Below are 25627 nucleotides of genomic sequence, written 5' to 3' on the forward strand. Positions count from 1 at the left end.
ACATTGGCTTAGAAAGACCACAATCAATGAAAATTTTGAGTACTGTTATTGTTCACTGGAAGGAAACAAACATGGAAGCTAAGACATTTAATACAGATTTATAATGATTTCTGGAACGCAGCCACACAACTACACTGAAAACAGGTTTTACAGATTATTTTAATAAGAAATATAATTAATCACATTTTGAAGATCAAAAACACACCAGAAGAACAAATGGGAAAAAATTTTTTTTTAAATTTTAATGGAAGGAACTTGTGACTAAAGATGAAAATACAATGACAATGCCATGTAGGGATTCAAACAGTAAAAAAATAAAATAAAATAAAACAAAAATTTGTATATATATCAGGATGGTAATATGATTTGGAAAACTGTGTTAGACGATTCACAAAGTGCCTCAACTGGCTCAGCCGGTGTGGCTCAGTGGTTGAGCAATGACCTGTGAACCAGGAGGTCATGGTCAGGGCACATGCCTGGGTTGCGGGCTCAATCCCCAGAAGGGGCGTGCAGGAGGCAGCTGATCAATGATTCTCTCTCATTGATGTTTCTGTATCTCTATCCCTTTCCCTTCCTCTCTCTGAAATCAGTAAAAACATAAAAAAACAAGTGCCTCAACGGACCCTGAAGGTTCATGTGATGAGGCTAAAGTACTCTTTAACATAATGTAATTTAAAATATTTACATATAAATTAGGCAAAGATTCTGAAGTCAGACTTTGTCAGCTCAAATTCCATACCTACTCCTTACTATTTGTGTCTCAGTTTCAATAACAGTATTCAAAATGGGATTAATAATGGTAACAATCTAATCATATTATGAGGACTAAATACGTCAATGTTATTAAAATTCTTAAAATTGTGCTGGTACAGTAAGCACTATGTAAGTGTTTGCTGAATAAGATTACATATTCAAGGCAAAGCCTTTTTTTTTTTTTTTTTTAAGCCTGTCACGGGAAAAATAATAGGATACTTCATTTTCTTGGCCAAGCTATTACAAACAGTATTTTAAAAACATTTAATTTCCAATTTTTCAACTGCTTATATCCAGTATATAGAAATACAATTGACTGCCCCTGTATTCTGCAATCTTGGAAAAGTCAGTTATTAGTTTTATTAGGTCGTTTAGATTCCAGCTCTGCCATTTTTAGAAAACAACCTCCTTCAGCCTTTATATCCTCATTTAAATAAACAGCATTTGTTACCACCCTTTTGGTCTATTTCTATGAGTCTGCTTTTGCTTTGTTTTCTTTGTAGATTCCATATATAAGTGAAACCATACGGCACTTATCTTTGTCTGACTTATTTCATTTAGCATAATACCCTCTAGATTCAGAAGGGAGGGGGCGGGAGACAGTTGAAAAGAGGAAGGGGAATAGAGTCAATAATACTGTGATAAGTTTGTATGGTGACAGATGATTACTAGAATTAGTGGGGTGATCAAATTGTAAGGTATGAAAGTTTCAAATCACTGTATTGTACACCTGATGTATATAACTATACTTAAATAAAATTTCAATAGCATTTGTAAGAAATAAAAAATGATAAATCAATTAATGAGAGAAGGAAAGAAACCCTCATAACATTTAGCATAGTGTCTGACCCGCAGCACTTATTAAATCCCTTCGCAAATTTCAGAGTTTTTACTATAAGTTTCAGCAATGTTGATGTGTCCCAAATCTTTACCTCTAGGCCTGACCTTTCTCCTAGGATTGAGATCCTTATTCCCATTTATTTACTACTAGGGGCCCTATGCACGAAATTTGTGCAAGGGGCTCAGCCCTTGCAGCCCCAGCTGCCTCCATCGTTCACTGCCGTCCGGTCTAATTAGCATAACAGCTCTTTATTATGTAGGATATTTTACACATGATTGGTACTTTATTTAAAATTAATTTCTTTTCCAATTATAATTAAAATACAATATTATGTTAGTTTCAGGTATACAACTTAGTGATTAGACATTTATTTATCTTACAAAGTTATGTGATTGGTACTTTAGAAATTCAAGTACAAATCCTAAATCAAATAATAATATTTTGTAAGAATCACTGATAACTTTCCAAGATACTTTCAAATCTAGTCAGTTACTGAAACTTGTAATAAACACAGTAGCTAATATTTAACACTTACTTTTGTGACAAACACTATGTCAAACACTTAATACTCACAATTCTGTAAGTTACTATTATCTTTATTTTATAGACTAGAGGCCCGGTGCATGAAATTTGTGCACGGGGGGAGGTGGTGTCCCTCAGCCCAGCCTGCACCCTCTCCAATCTGGGATCCCTCTCACAATCCAGGACTCCTGGCTCCCAACCACTCGCCTGCCTGCCTGCCTGATGCCCTTAACCGCTTCTGCCTGCCAGCCTGATCACCGCCTAACCACTCCCTGCCAGCCTGATTGATGCCTAACTGCTTCCCTGTGGGCCCGATTGCCCTCCCCTGCTGACCTGGTCACCCCTAACGGCCCTCCCCTGCAGGTCTGGTACCCCCTAACTGCCTTCCCCTGAAGGTCTGGTCCCCCCCAACTGCCCTCCCCTGCAGGCCTGGTCCCCCCCAACTGCCCTCCTCTGCAGGCCTGGTCGCCCCCAACTGCCCTCCTCTGACAGCCCGGTCACCCCCAACTGCCCGCCCCTGCAGGCCTGGGTCCCCCGCAACTGCCCCCCCTGTTGGCCATCTTGTGGTGGCCATATTTGACCACATGGGGGCAGCCATCTTGTGTGTTGGAGTGATGGTCAATTTACATATTACCTCTTTATTATATAGGATTATTATATAGGATGAGGAAACTGAGACATAGAAGTTATATAACTTTCCCCAATAGTAACAATATCATAGCCAAGGCAATCTACTTCTAGAAACAGTACTCTTAAACATAAATTATATTGTCTCTAATGTGTGCAGACTGTAGGATCCACTTAATTGTGGAGAGTGTAGCACTGGATGCTATTAGATGATATGTGGGGAACCTAAGAAATGTCTAATGTTCCATTAAAATAAACATCCCACCCTATGATGTTCTTGAAAACGATAGCTGCAAAGAGGCCAGAGGAAAATGGCAAATAAAATTATGATTTTGTTATTAGCTGAGATAATATTGAACACCTAAATTCACAGGTCTCTGATAGAGAGGGATGAAGAATGTGATAGGTTTAAGGTTTAAGAGAAGCCGTTAAACCTCCAACCCACATTAACACTGGCTGACTCCCAGAGACTTAAACACATTAGAGTGTATACATTTCATTAGACTGAAAAGAAGTATAAGTGAGCTCTAACCCTGTGTTTTCTCGGTCACAGGAAAAGAGGAAGTGGAAGACCCAAGTTGTACTCATGACTGTGACCTTTTAGCTAGAGACCACCTAACTATAATTCCAAACATTAGACATTTATTTTCTTCGGGGAGGGGGTAGTGATGAGTAGAGAGCATGGTACAAAAATGTCCACCAACCACTACACTGCCTCCATTCTTTCTTTCTGTTTTGGGGGGGTTAAACCTCATCCGAGGATATTTTTCCTTTGAGTTTTAGAGAGAGATAAACAGTGATGTGAGAGAAACACATCAATTGGTTGCTTCCTGCACATGCCCTGACCAGGGCTGGGGATCAAGCTTGCAACCAAGGTATGTGCCCTTAACTGGAATCGAATCCGGGACCCTTCAGTCTGCAGGCTGATGCTCTATCCACTGAGTCAAATCCAGCTAGGGCTCCAATGTTATTTCTAAAACCAATTTCTCCATCTATTCCCTATGCCATTATACCATTTTCAGCCATTGTTACCTCTTACCTAGACTACTTCAAGCACGCCTATTCAGGGTATCTTGAGTTACCCTGAATAACTATATATATATTACTGCCAAGTTAATTACCTAAAATGTGGTTTCATCATGCCACCCCACATTGCTCGCTGAAGTAAACATAAGCTCTTTATTCTAACACTAAAGGCCCAGTACACGAAATCATGCACTCGGGGGGGGGGGGAGGGGGGGCGGGGCGGGGAGGGTTCCTCAGCCCAGCTTGCGTCCTCTCGCAATCCAGGAGCTCTCAGGGGATGTGGGCCTAAGCTGGCAGTTGGACATCCTTAGTGCTGCCACGGAGGCAGGAAACGCTCCCACCACCACTGCTGCGCTCCCCAGCCATGAGCCCAGTTTCTGGCTGAGCGGCACTCCCCCTGTGGGAGCGCACTGACCACCAAGGGGCAGCTTCTGCTTTGAGCGTCTGCCCGTTGGTGGTCAGTGCGTGTCATAGCGACTGGTTGTTCCACCATTGAGCTGAAACTGGCTCTCCGACATCCCCCAAGGGGTCCCGGATTGCGAGAGGGTGCAGGCCATGCCGAGGGACCCCACTGGTGCACCATAGGTGCCAGGGAAAGATGCAGGAGGTTGGCCAGCCAGGGAGGGACTGCAGGAGGGCTTCAGGGCTTCTCTGGCCTATCTTGCTCAGTCCCGATTGGCCAGACCCCAGCAGCAAGCTAACCTACCATCAGAGCATCTGTCCCCTGGTGGTCATAGCAAGTGGTTAAAGCGGCCTTAGCATATCGTTAGCATATTAAGCTTTGATTGGTTAAATGGCCGACTGGACGACCAGACACTTAGCATATTAGGCTTTTATTATATAGGATTCCAGGCCTACCAAAATATGAAACTATCTCCTATTACCTGTCCACTCCAAATCTGACTGACTTATCTAGTTTTCCTGAGAATCCTTAAAAAATTTCCCCTTCTATATTTAGAAAGGTTTATGAAATATCTGTAATGCCCTTCTCTCATATCTGCACATCCAAATACACACTTCAAATAAATGCGTGTTTCATATACTACCTCCTGTAAAAGGTTATTCTCAATTCTTTAAAATAGACAGGGACATTTATAAGCCACTATAGAATCCTTAAGATATGTAACATTTTGCTTTAAAATTTAAATATGTATACATATTTATTCTTTTTGCTCTTTGGAAACATAGTTTTACATTTTAAAAATTCTTCTACAGTGTCATGCACAAAGGTTCAATGAATATTGAGCTGAATAATTTCTAGCCCATCATAAGAAAAATTTTACAGATATTTTAGCTTTTTATTAGCCCACATTTTACCAAATAGAAATATGAGCACAACACATATTTTTCTCCACCCTCTCCCCTGAAACCAGGTGGAGAGATAGATTTCACTTTTGCCTTTCAATGTACACAGAGGTCATAATATTGATTCTCATTTAAAATATAAAGAAATAAGGCAAGCAATGTTAAACATTTGGAATTGACAGGAAGAAAAACAAAATACCCTAGGTTCATCCACACGTTAAAGAATTAGGGAAGCAGAAAACAGTTTACAGAATTGGGCTTAAACTTAAACTTCTTCTAACACCACTTCTTCAAAATAGACTCGCCCAGGCCATGATATTTTGTGGAAGAGCCACACTCAAGGGGCCAAAGAGCCGCATGTGGCTCGCGAGCCGTAGTTTGCCGACCACTACACTAACCCAAATCATCTAGAGCTTCATGAACTTTCAATACAAAGATTAGTAATTTAGGTGGTTCATTTGGGTTCATAGATTCAATTCTCACAGGGAAGAAGCACTCAGGGTGGTTAATTTCCATTAGGTTCTATTATGCAATGGTAAAGGAAAATGAGTTTAACTATATGGAATTTTACTTTATGTAAAATAGAGGCCTGGTGCATGAAATTCGTGCACGGGGGAGAGGGGTCCATGCTGCGCCCTCTCGTAATCCGGGACCCCTTGGGAGATGTCTGACCACCAGTTTAGGCCCGATCCCTGCAGTCAGACATCCGGCAGTTGGACATCCCTCTTGCAATCCAGGATCACTCTCCCCTAACCGCTCACCTGCCTGCCTGCCTGCTCACCCCTAACCCCTCGCCTGCCTGCCTGCCTGCCCACCCTTAACCGCTCACCTGCCTGCCTGTTCAGTGTGCATCATAGCAACCAGTCGTTCTGGTAGTTCCGCCGTAACGGTTGCTTAGGCTTTTATATATATAGATTATGTAGGTACAAATTTATAGCATTTATTTGATGGTATTTGCAATTAAAAATTCATAAAAGTGTGTATAAAATGAAATCATTTATTTTTTAAAATAGATTTTTATTGATTTCAGAGAGGAAGGGAGGATAGAGAGAGACAGAAACATCAATGATAAGCAAGAATCATTGCTTGGCTGCCTCCTGCACACCCCCTACTGGGGATTGAGTCTGCAACCCGGGCATGTGCCCTGACCAGGAATTGAACTGTGACCTTCTGGTTTATTGGTTGATGCTAAGCCACTGAGTCACACTGGCTGGGAGAAATCATTTAATTTTTATAAATTTCATAAAAAGAGAAAAAGCTAGATTTTTTTTAATATAGTTCTATCCAAATGAACCCCCTAAATTACTAATCTTTGTATTGAAAGTTCATGAAGCTCTAGATGATTTGGGTTAGTGTAGTGGTCGGCAAACCACGGCTCGCGAGCCACATGCGGCTCTTTGGCCCCTTGAGTGTGGCTCTTCCACAAAATATCATGGCCTGGGCGAGTCTATTTTGAAGAAGTGGTGTTAGAAGAAGTTTAAGTTTAAGAAATTCGGCTCTCAAAAGAAATTTCAATCGTTGTACTGTTGATATTTGGCACTGTTGACTAATGAGTTTGCCGACCACTGGTCTAACTTATTGTTTATAAATACAGTATTACCTAAAATTTGTGGAATGAAAACTGGTACATAAGCCTGCATAAAATCAGTCAGAGCTCACAAATTTCTTATATATGAATGCTTAATATTTATGGGAGCTATTGATAGTAACGGGGAAGAGGTAATTGCTATAATAAAAAGAGGCAGTATTGGCTATATTGGAGACTGAGTGGAAGTATACAGCAGTTAGCAACATGGAAAACTGGCTAACAAATCATTTGCTTTTAGAAACATTCAGTTCATCGTTTTAATTTTCAAAAATCAGAGATCAGCACTTCATTAAAAAACCAACTTAGATTTTATAAGTGCTATTACTTTGGGCTAAAAAATATCTCACAACATACATTTCTCGTTTAAACATCTGTTGACTTATTTCTGGATCAAATGCAGAGTTTAACTATTGGCAAACGATGACAAATAAGAATAGACATGTTTTGTGGCATCAACATACAGAACATTCCATTCTCATAGATGACAGGCTATTAACCATACCTTGATTTTCCTGTAAACTATTTTGAAAAACTATTTCAAAGCTAACATTTCATTGTCATTTACAGGTACATGAGTTGCTTTACAAGTTCATATATGGACAGCCTATCTGACTAGAATGATCTTGGTGCACATTTGCCCTGAGGCAGGGAGATGTATTCTTTTGAGTATATTCTATCTCTATGATTTTGGGCAAAAAGAATTTTAGAAATGCTAGGCATCGTTACATATGGAGTATCTATCAATAATCTAGCTAATAAAAATTTGTATTTGGGGTCCCAATTAATTAAAAGAAAACATCTGAATTGTAATAATAGATATGTGGGTGTCACTTAAGTTTTGCTGATTAAAGGCACACTAACTCATTTCCTACTTTTTACAAATACATAGATTTTTCACTTGTAAAATGAAAACACATGTATATATTTTTTAAAAATTATAAAAAATGCAAGGGAAAGCCCAAATCCCAATAATATAAATTATTAGTAATGAAAATAAATAGTAGGTTGAGGAAAGGGACCGTTTTAGAGCACTTTATAACAGTGAAAGTCATCCATTTACATGAAATAGTTTTACCAGATCTGATCAGAGATTTCTCCTAACCCTTTATCTTTATGGTACTGGAAAGAGAACACAGATATATATTAATTTAAAAATCAACTAATTGGATGATGATAACAGCTAACATGTATTGAGAACTTAAAATTGTGTAATAAATCTCATTTAACTCTATGAAACACATAATTATATATATTGGCTATGTTTCTTCTTTCATTTAGAGTAACACACTTTAATGGCTAAAAGGAATTGAGGATATCTTCACATCTGGTGATAATGACTTCTACCAAAGGAGAAACTAAATGACCACCTTTGTGGCAAATATCATAGGAATATACAGGTTACACAGAAACATTTATTAAGCCAGGAAGGGCTAAAAGTTAGCTCAATGAAAAGAAAAACTAGAATAAAAATAATACATAAAATAGTCATTATTGAAGCATTCAAGATCTTATTTAATGAATCTTAATTGCAGTAAAGAAAAATTTATATTAGCTTCATTCGTCTAAATGAAGCTAATGTAGCTTACTTTAAAGCTAAATATTTAGTGTCTTAAAAATGTCAAACTCTATTCCTTTAACCTTCATGTTACTGTTATGATGTTCTTATTACTAAAAGTCATGTAGGATGACTTTTAGTTCATAATAAATGTCATATGTCATATGATACAGAGTTTCGAATCTCTAAGGTGTCATTTGTTCAAGAGTAAGTAATGTGCTAAATGTCACATTAGTAGGTTGAAAAATAATCCAACTTTATAGAATTTTAATCACTCCTAAAATAGATGACACCTTATAAATTCAGGTTGGAAAATTTAAAAATAAAATGCCACTCTTATTGAAGGACCTGAATAAATACCAATTCAAATGACTTAAAAGGCCCTTCCCCAAAATACATTTCCACATCCTAATCCCTAGAACCTGTGAATATTACCTAATTTGAAAAAGGGTCTTTTGCAGATGTGGTTAAGTTAAACATCTTTAGAGGAAGAGCCTCTCCTGGATTATTTGGTTGGGCCTTACTAGTAAGCAATCACGAGTACCCTTATAAGAGCAAGGCAGAGGAGAAGGCAATGTGAAGCTAGGCAGAGACTGGTCTGGAGAGTGAAGAAGAGACAGAGTGATGTGGCCACAAGACAAGACAAACAATACCTGGATTCCCTATGGAAGAAGCAAGGAACAGACTGGTCCTAGAGCTTTTAAATGGTGTCTTGCCCTACAGACACCAGGGTTTCATACTTCTGGCCTTTAGAACTGTGAGATAATATAAATTTCTGTTGCTTTAAGCCAGTGGTCGGCAAACTCATTAGTCAACAAAGCCAAATATCAAGAGTACAATGATTGAAATTTCTTTTGAGAGCCAAATTTTTTAAACTTAAACTTCTTCTAATGCCACTTCTTCAAAATAGACTCGCCCAGGCCGTGGTATTTTGTGGAAGAGCCATACTCAAGGGGCCAAAGAGCCGCATGAGGCTCGCGAGCCGCAGTTTGCCGACCACTGCTTTAAGCCATCAAAGGTTGTGGTAATTTATTATGGCAACCACAGGAAATTAACATAGTACCATTCTGAATTTTGTTGTTGTTTTTAATATGTATATTGGAGAACAAAAATGTACTTATTGGTGTTAACATAACACCACACATATTGTGCTTCATCTACTGTTTACTAATAGTGTGATATAACTGGTGGCACAATGAACAACTGGGATGGGAACAAAGAGAACAGATGTGTACTTCTAGCTCTGTTCATAATCCTATATAATAAAGAGGTAATATGCAAATTAACCTTCACGCCCTTACAAGATGGCTGCCTATGACCAGGCCGGCAGGGGGGTTAGTGAGGGATGATCAAATGACTGAACAAGCAGGCTGCATGGGGCAACCAGGCTGGCAGGGGGGTTAGTGAGGGACGACCAGGTCGGCAGGGGGGTTAGTGAAGGACGACCAAACAACTGAACAAGCAGGCTGCGTGGGGCGACCAGGCCAGCAGGGGGGCAGTTGGGGGCGACCAGGCTGGCAAGGGAGTTAGTGAGGGATGACCAAATGACTGAACAGTAGGCTGTGTGGGGCGACCAGGACAGCAGGGGTGTTAGTGAGGGATGACCAAATGACTGAACAAGCAGGCTACGTGGGGCGACCAGACCAGCAGGGGGGCAGTAAGGGGTGACTAGGCCGGTACGGGGGAGGGCAGTTAGGAGTGACTAGGCCGGCAGGGAGGGGGCAGTTGGGGGTGACCTGGCCGGCAGCAGGGGGCAGTTAGGGGTGACCAGGCAGGCAAGCAGGTGAGTAATTAGGAGCCAGCGATCCAGGATTGTGAGAGGGATGTCTGACTGTCGGTTTAAGCCTGATCCCCAGGATTGGGCGTAAACCAGCAGTTGGACATCCCCCGAGGGGTCCTGCATTGGAGAGGCTGCAGGCTGGGCTGAGGCCCCCTCCCTCCCTCATGCAAGAATTTCATGCACTGGGCCTCTAGTAAGAGTATAACTGAGGACAAGTCATATAACCTCTTTAGATTTGTTTCCTCATTTGCAATATGAGTAGAATGTTTTCAGTGATATTTAAGTTCTGCCCAACTCTAAACTTTTAAAGTGTTAAAAATAATGAAGCACAGTGTAAAAATCATAATAAAAATAAGGAATATTAAAATTGTAGCAATGGACAGGTTGGCCAACTGAAATCTTCCAGAAAATTCAAGAATTGGCAATAAGTAAAATTCTGCATAAAGTCAATAGCTTTTAAAAACACCCATGTAGCTCTAACTGTATGTCCAGAAATGTGTGAGGCTCCATGTTTTATAATAGAAACAAAGCCGGTTTAATTTATAGAAAATAAACTACTACCTATTACGTGGGCATTAAAAAAGTTAATACATATAAATAGTTTAAATATTGCTAAGCATAGTACAAGATTACTAAATACTAACTTTATTATCTGAGATAAATCATCTTTTCTTCTTTTAAGTATCAGTAAAAATAGCTCATAACTATAGCTTTTTTAAAGATAATGTTAAGAGACTTATTTAGTAACAAAACTTTAAAAAGTGTAACTATCTGACTTTTATTCAGTGGTAACCATTTTTTTGCTCCACTAAAACATACACTTCCAATCAACCCTGTTTCCTTTTTACTGAAAGAACTTTTCATGACGACTGTAATACTGAAGTGTAATTTAGAAGCAGTCTCTAAAACTAGAAGTAATGTTCATCTAAATATGCCTGCCAAATTTAAAAATGTATTAGGAGTTAAATTGAAACATGTTGAAAATGACTCATTGTGGACCAGAATATACACTGTAGGAAATAAGAGCTCATTTACAAGTGGGAGAAATACACTCACACTTCATCTGTGGTAATTCTCTGGACTTTTCTTCCAGTAAACATCATATTTTAAAATAATTGTGGAAAATATCTTACTTTTAACTGAAATTTTTATGAGTTGACTTAATCAGCTGGAATTCCAATTTTTTATACATATCTTTTTTTGGACATGGGTATATTTACCAAATGTAAATCTATGAAAATTTCCCCAAAGCAACAGAACAACAGTTTATTAAAAAAGCTATATAAACACACACACACACATATAATCTCTCTCCCTCTCTTTCTCTGATTCAATTCACATGCAAACTGTCCAATGATGACTCTAGATTTCTAAGAAAGTATTCTAAAAAGTGTGTAGACATGTATGCTCGCCTTCATTTACAGACACGATGTTACTGAGAAGTCACCAGTAGGGCATGTACTTGAGTGTTTTTTCTAGTAATACTAGAAATTTGTACTGATTCTATCTACTCTCTCTACTTGTGACCCAAAATTACACTTATGAGGCTGCTGGCTAGACAGAAAAGACCATGGAACTCACCTGTCCTGTCCCCCTCCAACCCCCTAAAGGAGGTCTATAAGATGAATGAACCTGAAATCTTAGTGTTACTGCCAACATTCTCTCCAAACTAGTTAATGAGCCACACACTTAAATATATCTTGGATCATAACTTTAATGTGGCCTTAAGCTGGAATCAATCAAAAAGTGCTTTCAAATTCTAGTTTGCTTAAAATTTTTGAACTTTTTCTTATTTCATCAATTATTTTTTGATCAGGAACTGTAGTAAACAATTCATTGAAGTGTCTGTTCTGCTCCTCTTTACACAGAAATTTTTTTTGCATTGTGTGTCCACTACACAAAATGAAATTTTATCTAGAAACTATCCCTAACCCCAAACTGTATTTTATAAATGTGACCATCGCCTCTGACAACAATTGAGCAGTGTGGCTGTGGGCTTGTAATCCAAAATAGGACAATAGAACTTTCTGTCTCAAAAATTTGATACAGAAAAGCTCTTGAGCAAATCCTCTTAAAAAATGTGTGTGTATATGTATGTATGCATGTATGTATGTATATGTATTACATTTATTGCGGTAACAATGGTTATAAGTTTCAGGTGTATAACTTCATAACACAACATTTATATACTCCATTGTATGCTCATTGCCCGAAGTCTAGTCTCCTTTCATCACCATATACTTGACCCCCTTTACCCTCTTTGAACTCCCCTACTCCTCTTCTCCTTTAGCATCTCTTCATTGTATACCCATAGTTATTACAGAGGCAGTCTCAAGATTTTGAATTATTATATTATTTTTGTTAATCCTCACTGGAGGATTTTCCATTTATTTTTAGAGCAAGTAGAAGGGAGGGGAAGAAACACAGAGAGAGAAACATCAATATGAGAGAGACACATCGATTGGTTGCCTCCCACACAAGGCGGGGGATCGAGCCTGCAAATGAGGTACATGACCTCGACTGTAATTGAACCCGGGACCCTTCAATTCAAGGGTCTGAGCCAAACCGGCAAGGACCTGAATTATTATTTTAAAACAATTTTTAGTAAACTATTTATTGCAGAACAGTTTTGAATTTTATTTTAGCCTTTTTGTATTTTTCATCTTAAAACATCCTGAGTCACTTATTGATGTGAAAAGAATATAGTATTATTTTTGTCCCAAATATATTATGTATTTCTTTTTACACACACACACACACACACACACACACACACACACACACACTGTCAGAGAGGCCTCTCTTGACTATTTATCAAGGTTAATCCTGCCCAAGCCATTATTCTTTCTTACACAACCCAGTTCATAACAATCATCAAAACATATAATTATAATAATTATATATGTTTATTTATTTTGTCTCCCTCAACTGACTCTCAGCAGGGGCACCCTCCAGTTTATTTACTAATAGATATCAGCACCCAGCACAGTGATTGGCACATGGTAGGTGTCAATAATTATTTGTTGGTTGAATAAATGGGAAAGAGTGGGGAGGAGGAAAAGGTAGTTGTGAATCACATTTCTTGTTTAAGTGCCTGGGTAAATGATGTTAGTCAGAATGCAAAACTATGGGAGGAAGAACAGGTCTGGGCAAGAGGATTAACTGAGTGGGAAGAGATGGAACAACCAATTAAGAGGTATTGTACACAATTACAACATGATCCCAGTCAAGAAATAAGGAGAAGCTGATCCAGGATGATGGCAACAGGAGTGAAGTGGACTTTAGAGATATTATTGGGGTAGAATGTATACAATTTGATAAGTGATTACACATAGGAACAACAGGAAAGGATTATTATTCTAAAGATTCAAACAGAAATAGCTTAAAAATGGTAGTACAATTTATATAAGTGAAATCAGTTGAAGCAACTTTTTGTTTGGGGAGAGGTGATTATAGCAGGAAACAACTTTTGTTTTAGAAATACTGAGTTTAAAGTTCCAGAAAGACATCCACACAAAAATATCAATCCGGAAGCTGGAAATCTCAGTTTATAAGACATAAGAAAAGGTCTGGCTTGAGTTTACGAACACTGCTGGTCATCTCCTAAGCCTAAAGTAACAGTGGAAGTTTAGTAGAAGAGAAAGTCCCAGGGGGGAGATGAACACATACACACACACACACATACACACATGCATGCACATAGGACCAAATGTCACGAAAACAAAACAGAAAAGGAAAATGGAAGAACTGTTTCAGATTGAAAGAGACTGAAGAGGCATGAAAACTAAAAGTAATGCACGATTCTGGACTGGATCTTGTGCCAGAAGAAAAAGTGTTATAAAAAGGTATTGGGACAAATGACAAAATGGGTAAAAGCTCTGCTATCAATGTTGTCCTATTTGAAAGTGCACTGTGGTTACATAAGACAATATTCTTATTCCTAGGAAATAAACTGTTAAGAGGTAAAAGTATATGTATGGTGCATTCAATGTATTACCAGTGGTTGGCAAACTGTGGCTCTCGAGCCACATGCGGCTCTTTGGCCCTTTGAGTGTGGCTCTTCCACAAAATACCACGGCCTGGGCGAGTCTATTTTGAAGAAGTGGCATTAGAAGAAGTTTAAGATTAAAAAATTTGGCTCTCAAAAAGAAATTTCAACCGTTGTACTGTTGATATTTGGCTCTGCTAATGAGTTTGCCGACCACTGTATTATACTACTCAAGAAAAAATAACGTAATGTGTATATGAGTGAGAAAGGGAGGGAGACAATAAGAATAACAAAGTAAATGAAGCAAAACGTTAAAAAAGGGGTGAATATAGCTCTGGCTGGTATGACTCAGTTGGTTGGGCGTCATCCTATACACTAAAAGGTTGCTGGTTCAATTTCTGGTCAGGGCACATGCCCGGGTTACTGGCTCCATCCTGTCTGGGCATTCAAGAGGCCGCCAATAGATATTTCACTTTCACATCAATGTTTTCTCTCTCTCTCTCTCTCTCTCTCTCTCTCTCTCTCTCTCTCTCTCTCTCTTTCCCTCTCCCTTCCTCTCTCTAAAAAGCAATAAAAAATCTTTTAAAAAAAGTATGAATTTAGGTAAAAGATATATAGTACTTCTTTGAACCACTCTTGTAGTTTTTGTGCACATATTTGAAATAGAACTTAAGAATGTGGACCAAGATAGAATGAAAGAGCACAGCTTTGATTTTAGAAGGTAAAAGTGAATTAATCCCTTGAGAGCGACGAACATTCAGAGTAGTTTGGGATTGAGGAATGAAGAGGTTTATGTCAGTAAGTATGCAAAGATGCAAAGAGCACTTTTCCATACCATTTGTTCCATTTACACAACAAAATATGCACAATATATGCTGATAATATTAGTCCGTTTCTATTCTTGTTTTTTTTTCAATCCTCACCTGGGGATATGTTTATTGATTTTATGGAGAGAAGAAGGGGGAGAGACAGAGAGAGAATGTGTGTGTGTGAGAGAGAGGGAGGGAGTGGTGGAAGGAGAGAGAGAAAGAACGATGTGAAAGTGAAACATCAATATGAGAGAGAAATATCAATCAGTTGCCCCCTTCGATCAAACCCACAATGTAGGTTATATGCCCTGACCGGAATCAAATCCGCAACCTTTTGATTGCATGGGACAATGCTCCAACCAACTGAGCCACCCAGCCAGGGATCCATGTCTGTTCTTTTGAGGTGGAGAACAGGTGTATCATTTTAGAACCAGTACCACTTAAGCCCAATTATAAGGAATACATTATCCATGAATAGTTAAAGGACTCACTGGGCCCTTGTTCTTGGTGGGACAAGGAATTTCAGATCAGACCAATCCTATATAATAAAGAGGTAATATGCAAATTGACCTTCACTCCATCATGCCATCACATGAAGGCTACACCCACAGCGGAGGCAGGGTTCCCATAACACAAGATGACTGCACCCACAGCAGAGGCGGGGTTCCTGTAACGAGCCGTAACGAGCAATCAGCAGGGACCTGAGGCTGCGTGGCACCGGGCCGGGATGGGGAAGCTGTGCACCCCATCCTGAGGGGCTTGACAGAGGATCTCAGGGCGCCCCCCACCCCGGTGCTGGGGGACCTGAGGCTGTGCCCCCAACTCCGGCACCGGGCCAGGGGACCTGAGGCCATGCCCCCTGCCTGGCAGAGCTTGACGGGGGGTGGGGCTGGCCGGGTCTGGATCTCGCCCAATGGGAGTGGGGCTGGTTGGGTCTGGGTCTTGAGCGATTTCGAGGTGCATGCAGGTGGGCGGGGACTTGACTCTGGGTCCCGTGGTATGCCCCAGACTCTGACAGGAGAAAGATTTTCATATTCATTTTACTACTTTTCTTTCATCTCTGACACTTCTATTATAGAGAAAAGGCAAATAGCAATATTAAATTATTTCCTCTAATTAATTCCCTTTTAATGTGCATGAATTTTGTTCCCTGGGCAAGTAGTACTTAATAAAGAAAAAGGAGGGCCCAACCGTAGTGGTTCAACGGTTGAGCATCAACCTATGAACCAGGAGGTCACGGTTCAATCTCGTTAGGGCACATACCTGGGTTGTAGGCTCGATCCCCAGTGGGGGGCATGCAGGGGGCAGCCAATCAATGATTCTCTCTCATCATTGATGTTTCTATCTCTCTCTCCCTCTCTCTTCCTCTATGAAATAAAAATATATTAACAATTTTAAAAAAAGAAAAAGGAGGGTTGATGAGAGGTAACATAAAATAAAATCTATAAGCTGTGATCTGAATATTGGAGTTTCTTATTGGTTTCTTTCAGAGTCTTATGTTTAAACTTAAAATGAACAGATATTTTTCATATCAGCAATACATTTCTTAATGCTTTCATGTACATTATATTACTACTAATTCCAAAGCCTTTATTGGAGAAAGGAACGGAATTACTTGTGAGTAATTTAGGAAGTAATGAGTATAGCTTGAGATATAATCCTATACAAGTGAACACATTTACGTCAGATGGAGCAGTAGTTTAAAAGCCAAGAAAAAATTTTAGAATATGGAGTTATAGACTATTTCAATATAAACAAAGAAAACTTATGGAAGAACAGAACATTGCAAGGAATAAGAGAAATCAAATAACAAAGAAACTATAATTTTATAAACTGTGGACATTCATTAGAGTAGCCCATTAATGAGAGTATTTTATCAAACAAAAAATTCAGATACTAAAAGATTTCATCTAAAAAGTATAAATTTATTGTATATTCTTTCTTTCACAAAGGAATATGACAGAATAGTAACTTAATATAGAATTGAGAATTAGGAATTTATGCACTGAAATAACAATTATGATGTAAATTACATTTTGTAAGCATGAAATTTAGAAATACTATGAAAAAATTATCACAGAGTTAAGTAAAATAAAGTTTAAGTACAACACTGTAGCTTTTGTTTTAAATCTCAATATCCTTATTCCATTAAGTTTATAGAACGTTGTAAATGTAGAATATAACACTGTGAATGATGCAAACATTGACCTGCCAGCTGAAGTAACCAGGAGCAGATTGAGACAGATAAAGATAAAGCAATGTAAGACAATGAAAAAAGTGGCAGAATAAAGGCATGTTAAAACTGTTCTAATCTTGGGGATAAAGCACTGACTGGAAATTCAAGACAACTAGCTTCTATATCAAGCTTTAAACTAGCCCAGTATGACATAAAAATCACTTACTCTACTTCTTACTTTTGTCTTCTACATGTAAAAATGAGGACAAAATTCTACTATAATCAGAAAATTTGTAGGGATTGAAAATATAACATAAAATAATTATTTAAAAATATTTACAGACTGTAAAATATTCTAAATACATTTCAAAATATGGAATATATGTTTTAAAGCAGTTAAAACAATCGTAACAAAAAAAATACTATTAAAAATAATTCTAGATGGCAAGCATACTTTAGATTCATATACAGGCCTCTCAAGTAGGTTCCCACAGATGTAACAGTGTATTCACCTTATTCTATTATTCACACTGATCAAGTTTGAAATTTTCCCATTTGACAGAATCCTCAGAGTGCGTGCAGAGATTCAAAGCAACAGAACATGAGGTTCATTTCATGAAAGCTGTATTTGTTACTTATTATTAGATAAATCATTGAACTTGAACCTATGTAAACTTTTTATATGCCTGAGAAAAGTTCATTATTTTATAGAAAATAATTTGATTTGACTTTGGGTGATGGGTACACAATGTAATATACAGATCACGCATCATAGAAATGTACACTTGAAACCTATATGATCCTATTAACCAATGTCACCCCAATAAATTTAATTTAAAAAGTAAAGTCCTTGAGTAAAAAGCCTTTTTCATTCATATATATAAGTGGACTATTACTTTCTTACATTTCTCTTTATAAAAATACTGGTTGTTTAGTCATTAAATGAGGCATATGATAAAGAAAAACAACATCAATGAAAAAGTTGAGACTAATTACACCTGATTAGAAAATTGTGTATGGGCATGTCTGAGGCGGTATTTACTTAACGCATGATTCAGGGAAATCGTAATCCATGTAAAGATTCAAACATATTTGTTTATTCTGATTTTGATACCAAGGAAGCAGAATCACATATGTGAGTATTAAAAACTCAACCTCTAAAAAATAAAAATATTTTTCCTTGGGTTTCACTATATACAAAAGTACACATGATATTTCAAAAATATATGAATTCAAATATTTCTAGGCAATTTAAAGTCAAAAGAATTTCAGTGGATATTAAAAAAATATAGTGTCCTTTTCAAACAGTCCTAAGCACTAAGTTTTTACTTTGAAAACATAGGAAAAGTGAACTGCAGAGATTTAAAAAATAATACACTAAAAAATAGCTTGGGTTCACCATTCATTTTGCATGTTACCTTAGTGTATTAACTCTTCTGAGCTGTTGTCACAGATTATTTCAGTATTTAAAGGGACTTCACATGCATCAAGCTACCCACTTGATGCTTCAATCCTTACAAGCACATTCCTACTGAACACTTGGCCAGCTAATGCCCAGACACTTCTGATGGAGAATGCTAGATGATAAAGCATTCCCATTGGAAAGCCCCATTAGAAAGTTTATCTTTACTCTGTCTAGTAATGTTTACTCAGTGATCCCAGTTCTACTACTTCAAGTCTTACCAAATGAGAAAAACAGTTCATTCATATAGAACAAAAACAGTTCTCCAAATATTTGTTGACAGTTACAATCTAGCATTGTTAGGATATTTTGGAATCTTTCCACAGTTTAGGTCATTTTCCTTTTAAGACCTTGGGTTTAAAGCTTGGGTGCCCAGATCCCAGCATAATTCTATAGATAAGGGAATTACCAACCACATTCTAGACATAACTTCTATTACTGTAGGATAATATCTCCATATTGAAATCTTCCAAGTTCTTTTCACATTTAAATTCTAAGCATTTATTTTCACAGTAGAGACCCGGTGCATGAATCCGTGCAGGGGTGGGGTCCTGCGGCCAGCCCCGATAGGGCCTATGATTGGGCAGGCCAGCTGGGGGAGGGGCCATGAGCAGTTGGCCGGCCGGCCCTGCCCCTGGTCAAAGTCCCGGTCAAGAGGACAATTTGCATATTAGCCTTTTATTATATAGGATTTTAATTCCATTTCAACTCTATTATATTAATAATGCAGGTTTTGTGGAACCAAGTATATGATCTTATATTTATTCATTAGATTTCATTCAGCTCATTAATTCTGCCTAAAAAGATCTATTTGGATCCGCATTCCATAAATCAATTTCTTTATTCTTCTCTGTCTTATATTATATCAAATTTGTAATATAAGGTGTAATCATTTTTACTCAAATCACTGACAAAATGTAGAAATATACCTTTCTAAATGCACTAAATGTAGCAATATAACACTACAGAGTATTAATGATGGCCATTATAAACCTACCTTTTGATTATTAATGATTGTCTAAAATCATCTGGGTCAAACCCTTAAAAAGTTACCTAACCTTGAATTGTGCCCATATATTCCCCTCTTGTTTAGCTTTGTACTTATAATATTTTATTATATCTAAGCCTGAAAACAATGCTGAAAGAAAAGCTGTGTCACAAGTTTCAATAATTAAATAGGACAAAAGAATATATATTAAAAAAAATCTATATCCAACATCTGTCCCCAGCCACCTAATTTTTCGCTCCACAAGCAATAAGTGTTTATATATACATAAGCCAATACACACAAACCTCTCAGTGGTCGTTAGAGTGCTGGCCCTCATTCCAAAGGGTCACGGGTTCAATTCCAGGTCAAGGGCTCATACCTCAGTTGCAGTTTCAATCCCTGGCACAGGTTTAGGGCACGAGTGGGAAGCAACAAATTGATGTGTCTCTTTCACATCGATATTTCTCTCTTTCCCCCACCCCCTTCCCTTCCACTTTCTCTAAAAAAACCAATGGAAAAAATATCCTCACTCTTCAGGCGAGGATTAAAAAAAAAAGGCCAAACCTAATCCAGACAGAAACTTCAGGAGCACAGCCCATCTCACAGGGGATACAGGCCCGACTGTGGCAGTCCGACGCTTTTATCACCAGGGAAAAAAGCTGTAGGCACTCAAGAGAAGCTTTACAGCCCAATTTGATCTACATGTTAGTCTAAAGAGGTCATTTTTCATAACATTCTCACTTTATCCCCCTGCTTTCAGGCCAGCCTGATGAGGTCAAAACAAAGACCCAGACTCTTGAGTCCCCAATCAGATACCTTCCACAGGCCCTGTGGCCAGATGAGGGGCCAGAGCCTCAGAAACCAGAGCGCCCACACACAGCTGATGGAGCTGACCCTGTGCTTGCAGCAGACCACAGAGGACTACACTATGCAGCTGGAGACCAGGTGCCTGCAGCAGGACCTGGAGCAGGAGAAGCAGCAGCAGCAGGCAGACCACCAGGGAGCAGGAAGCCATCCTCGTCCAGATGGTCAACCTCTTACAGTCTGGGGCCACAAAGTCTGGAGCTCCACTGGACTCTAGGGGTGATGTTGGAGTGCACAGCAGGCCCAATGGAGGCAGCCTGACCACTAAGTCATCAACTGAGTGATTTGGAAGCTGCATTCATCAATCATGATCTAAGCAATCATGGGATTGACATCTCTGCCTTACACCACTCCAGCTTCCAGGACTACATGACCTACCAAGGAGACAAATACTACAAGGACAAGAGCATTTCAGGCTTCACTAATCTTGGTATCCGTGAGAACAAGCTCTGCATTGACCTGATGACTGAAAGGTTGAGTTGGAGTGCCGTGAACTACATGGATGATGCCCTTTTGCAATATTTTAACCAGAGAGGACAAGCATTCCTGCAAGAAGAAGTGGCCCAGTTCCTGACCTACTACAGCAAAATACCTGCCCAGCTTGATGCAGAAAATGTGATTGTTCTAAGTGGCTGCTGCTCTGTCTTCTCTGCACTGATCTTGGTTCTGTGTGATACAGGCGAGGCCTTTCCAACCCCCATCCCTTCTATGCTGGTTTCACCTATACTTCCCGCCTTTATGTGAAAGTTGAGCTGATTCACATCCACCTGGTCAGGGAGATCATTGAGGTGAACACCCATCTGTTCCAACTGACTGGACAAGTTGGAGAAAGCCATGCTTAAGGCTAGGCTTCAGGGGAGAAAGGACATAGGCCTGGTGCTTATCAAGGGAGACATCTACTCCAGGGACTCACTGAAGGAATACCTGCAATTTGCCAAGAGGTACAACTTACACGTGATTATAGATGAGATTTACATGCTGTCTGAGTTTGATGAATCCAACACATTCTCCAGTGTTCTGAACATGGAAAGTTGGCCTGACCCCAATAGGACACATGTGATCTGGGACACTGATAAAGATTTTGGGATCTCTGGCTTCCATTTTGGTGCTCTGTACACTCCCAACACAGAGGTGGCCTCTGCTGTGAGTGCTTTTGGCTTCCTCCACAGCATTTCTGGCATCAACCAGCACAAGCTGTGTTGACTGCTCCATGACAGAGAATGGACTGACAAAGTGTACCTGCCCACTAATCGCTCCCACCTCACAGGTACAACATTAACAGGTTGAATGTGTTGAAGATCCCTTTTCTCAATTGTTGTTCTGGCATCTAAGTCTGGACCAACCTGAGAGTACCTAGGCCCATGCACATTTGAGAAAGAGCTGCTCCTTTATTGCTGCTCCCTGGACAAAGAGCTGATACTGCCTCCTGGCAAGTTCTACACATGTAAGGAGCCTGGCTGGTTCCGCTGCCTCATTTTAGAGAAGCCCCTCTGCTTAAAAGTCACCACACATTGGTTCTCTCAGGCACTAGCAGAGCAATAGCAGGATTTGGCAGTGAAGCAACTGAAGGATGCACTGAGGGAGCAAGCAGTCTGTCTCTCAACCAGCAGCTCCAGCCAATCACATGCTCAGGGTGTCCTTGACATAAGCCTCAGGTTCCGAAGGCTGTAGTATTGACCTGCTGTTGTAACAGAGAAAACAGTGGCCTCCTCCAAAAATTGGCTCATCTGACCCAGTCAGCACGCTCAAGCTGAGCATCTGTCACTTTTGGAAGCTTTGCACATTTTAATTCTTTGTTAGCCATTTTGTGGCATGAAATGATTTTAGGAGGGTTTGGATGGGAAAGCCTGTAGGAATAAAGGGACCTCTAAATGGATTTTATTTTGTATCCTATATCTAATAATTTTCATATTACCTACACACGCATACACACACACACACAGACACACACACACACACACACACACACACACAGAAGGCCAACAATGCTTGGTTCCAGTAATGGGCACCTGCAACACATTCTTATCTCTCACCACACATGGTGATCAGGCACAGTAGATAATAAGAGTATTCATGGAAGCCACTGGTACTCAGAAATGGCTAGCAATAATTTAACTATAAAACAGAAATGACTACAAACCACTTATTCCAAATGCATCCCTAACTCACCCCCCTTCCAAAAAGGCCTGTGCTATACCACCCAACACAAGAGGAAATTAGAGTGCAGACTTAAAAAAAAAAATAAATCTTGCTGGTATATTTATATGGATCCCATTAAGTGTATAGTTTAAGTTAAAAAAACTGACATTTTCATTAAAAAGTATACCATTCTCTATGTACACCATTCTCCAAAATGAACTTTGGATGGATGGTAGGCATAATGTGAAAAATCTATATAAAAGCCCTGTGACCATTACAGCAGGACAACTGGAACAACCGGTCGCTGTGACACGCACTGACCGCAGGGGCAGATACTCAATGGAGGAGCTGCCCCCTGGTGGTCAGTGCACTCCCATAGTGGGAGCACCGCTCAGCCGGGCTCATGGCTGGCGAGCACAGGGGCGGTGGCAGGAGCCTCTCCTGCCTCTGCGGCAGTGCTAAGTAGTGGCGAGCCAAGTGGTAAGGAGCGAGCAGGTGGACGGTAAGGAGCGAGCAGGCAGGTGGTTAGGAGCGAGCAGGCGGGTGGTTAGGAACGAGGGGTCCGGATTGTGAGAGGGCCCAGGCCGGGCTGAGGAGACCCCCCCATGCACGAATTTCATGCATCGGGCCCCTAGTATAACTATAAAAACTCATATGGAAGGGTGAAGGTACTATATGCACAAGAATAGCCATAGCAATTCTGAAAAAGAATTTTAGTCAGTTTTCAAGTTTCAGTAAAATTTGAAATTTTTGACATAAATTTTATTGAATTTATAGATTAATTAAAGAATTAAATTGTGGAGACATCTACATCTTACTTTTTTGAAATCATCTAGCAATATTATAGACTTAAAGTAGAGGGATTGTCAATATTATAGCTAAAAAAAAATAGGAAAGTACTTTTAGCTGTTTTAAGCATTTTGTTAAAGCCTACATTTATTCTGAGTTTTAGATTCCCAGATACTACTCTCATTCAGTCATTCAATAAATGCTTGGTCCTATAATGTCCTTTACAGGTGTGAGCATGGATGCTACTTGCTGCTCATAGGTTATCTCTAGTGTGTCTAGAAACACTTTCTTTTTCTCCTATTTGTCTTGACTTAAACCTATCATAAGTATTTAAGGCTGGTTGAAAATCAGGCTCTGAATAAGCAAGGAATTAAGAATAAAGTTCCTGCCCAGCTAGTGTGGCTCAGTGGATTGAGAGCTATCCCATGAACCAAGAGGTCCTGGGTTTGATTCCCAGTCAGGGCACATGCTTGGGTTGTGAGCTTGATACCCAGTAGGGGGTGTGCAGGAGGCAGCCGGTCAATGATTCTCTCTCATCATTGATGTTTCTGTCTCTCCCTCTCTGTTCCTCTCTGAAATCAATAAAAAAATATTTTTTAAAAAAGAATAAAGTTCCTCTTATTCTGTCAATTTAAAAATGAGCTGTACCACTTTATTCAATACTAGAGACCTGGTGCACGAAATTCATGCACTTGTGGGGGGGTTCCTCAGGAGATGTCCAACTGATGGCTGAGGCCCGCTTCCCACGGGGGGCAGGCCTAAGCCTGCAGTCGGACATCCTTAGTACTGCTGAGGAGGTAAGAGAGGCTCCTGCCACTGCCGCTGTGCTAGCCAGCGGTGAGCCCAACTTCTGGCTGAGCGGTGCTCCCCCTGGGGGAGCGTACTGACCACCAGGGGGCAGCTCCTGCGTTGAGCATCTGCCCCCTGGTGGTCAGTGTGCGTCATAGCGACTGGTTGTTTCGCTGTTTGGTCATTTGCATATTAGCCTTTTATTATATAGGATTCTAGTAGAAAATGATTTGGAAATATATCAACTTTTGAATAGCAAAAATTCAGTTAGTAAAACTTAATAACAAAAATAGTTGACATTTCTATAACATTAGCAAATATTTCTAGCCCTGCCAATATGACTCAGTGGTTGAGAGTCGACCTATGAACCAGGAGGTCACAGTTTGATTCCTGGTTGGGGCACATGTCTGGGTTGCAGGCTGGATACCCAGTGTAGGGAATGCAGAAGGCAGCCAATCAATGATTCTCTCTCATCATTGATGTTTCTATCTCTCTCTCCCTCTCCCTTCATCCCTGAAATCAATAAAAATATTTTTAAAAATATTTCTATAGTACTACTTAGGTGCAAGACACCGTTCTCTGTGCTTTATAAACATTAAATAATTGAATTATCGTATTTCAGAAGATACTTCTAGGTACTAAAATATCCCATGGCCTTTAGGATAAATACCTGTCTTTGGATAAGTAGGACAAGAAGAATTTTTGATATCAAGAGTTTAGAAGATACAGAGTTTGGTATAAATATAAAGTAGCTCATTCTAAGGACTGATTTACTATTCTCTTCTCTCCAAATTCATAAAAACATATCAAACTAGCAAGTTATGAAATCCTGCTTGGTTTACTAGCTAAAATCTTATGCTTTCTTTCAGTTTGTTCATAAATATTATTCTAGAGTCATTACTAAATTTATCACGTTCAAAAAACATCAACAAAAAAGCCAAGTAACTCTTTAGTGGAAATCATATTGATTTATAAATAGAAGGATTATACATAATAAAAGATAGTTTAAAGATAGGTTGTAATAGCACTATAACAAAAACAGTTGATTTATAAATTTGTTTCATATTAAGATCTTTGGAATTAGACATACTTTCACATTATAGGAAAGATTTGTTCAACCTATGCTTATTAAAATTCCTCTATGGGTCAAGTTGATAAAGCTGATGTGTATTCACAAGTATAACAATTTGAGCCATTGTAAAAGATTTTGACATTCTAAAGAATTAAAGATAGGTTAATTATATGAAGACTTGCCCCAATTTTTAGTTTGATGTATTGCTAAACCACAAATAAAACTGCAAGTGTACATTTAATTAAAAGATCCATTCAACTTATTTTCAAAGTTTATCGGTATGTGAAGGGTAATGGAAACTTTTTGTACTATCGTTTTTTTTTATTGTTTAAAGTATTACATATGTCTCCTTTTTCCCTAATTGGTCTCCTACCCCCAGCCATTCCCACCCTGTACTATCTTAGCAACTTTTTGTCTGAAGTTATTTCCAAATAAAATGTTTTATGAAAAGGTTAAGCACTGTTTACATATAGTCAAACCATTGACAATTCTGTGTTCAGTGATTACCTAACATTCATTAGTGATTTTCCTTTTAGCTAGGCTATTAAATACCC

At 39.1% G+C, this 25627-nt stretch overlaps 1 protein-coding gene and 1 pseudogene across 2 annotated transcripts in view; one reads left to right on the plus strand and one right to left on the minus strand.

The window, feature by feature from the left end:
* Positions 1-25627, minus strand: part of PIBF1 (progesterone immunomodulatory binding factor 1) — a 231915-nt gene that overhangs the window by 131757 nt on the left and 74531 nt on the right. The window lies entirely within an intron of this gene.
* Positions 20259-21571, plus strand: LOC308243275 (putative inactive 1-aminocyclopropane-1-carboxylate synthase-like protein 2; annotated as a pseudogene). The gene has a single exon. The product of its transcript is annotated as a putative inactive 1-aminocyclopropane-1-carboxylate synthase-like protein 2 (transcript).

This window comes from Plecotus auritus, assembly GCF_963455305.1.
Source record: "Plecotus auritus genome assembly, chromosome: 3".
NCBI classification, from domain to species: Eukaryota; Metazoa; Chordata; class Mammalia; order Chiroptera; family Vespertilionidae; genus Plecotus; species Plecotus auritus.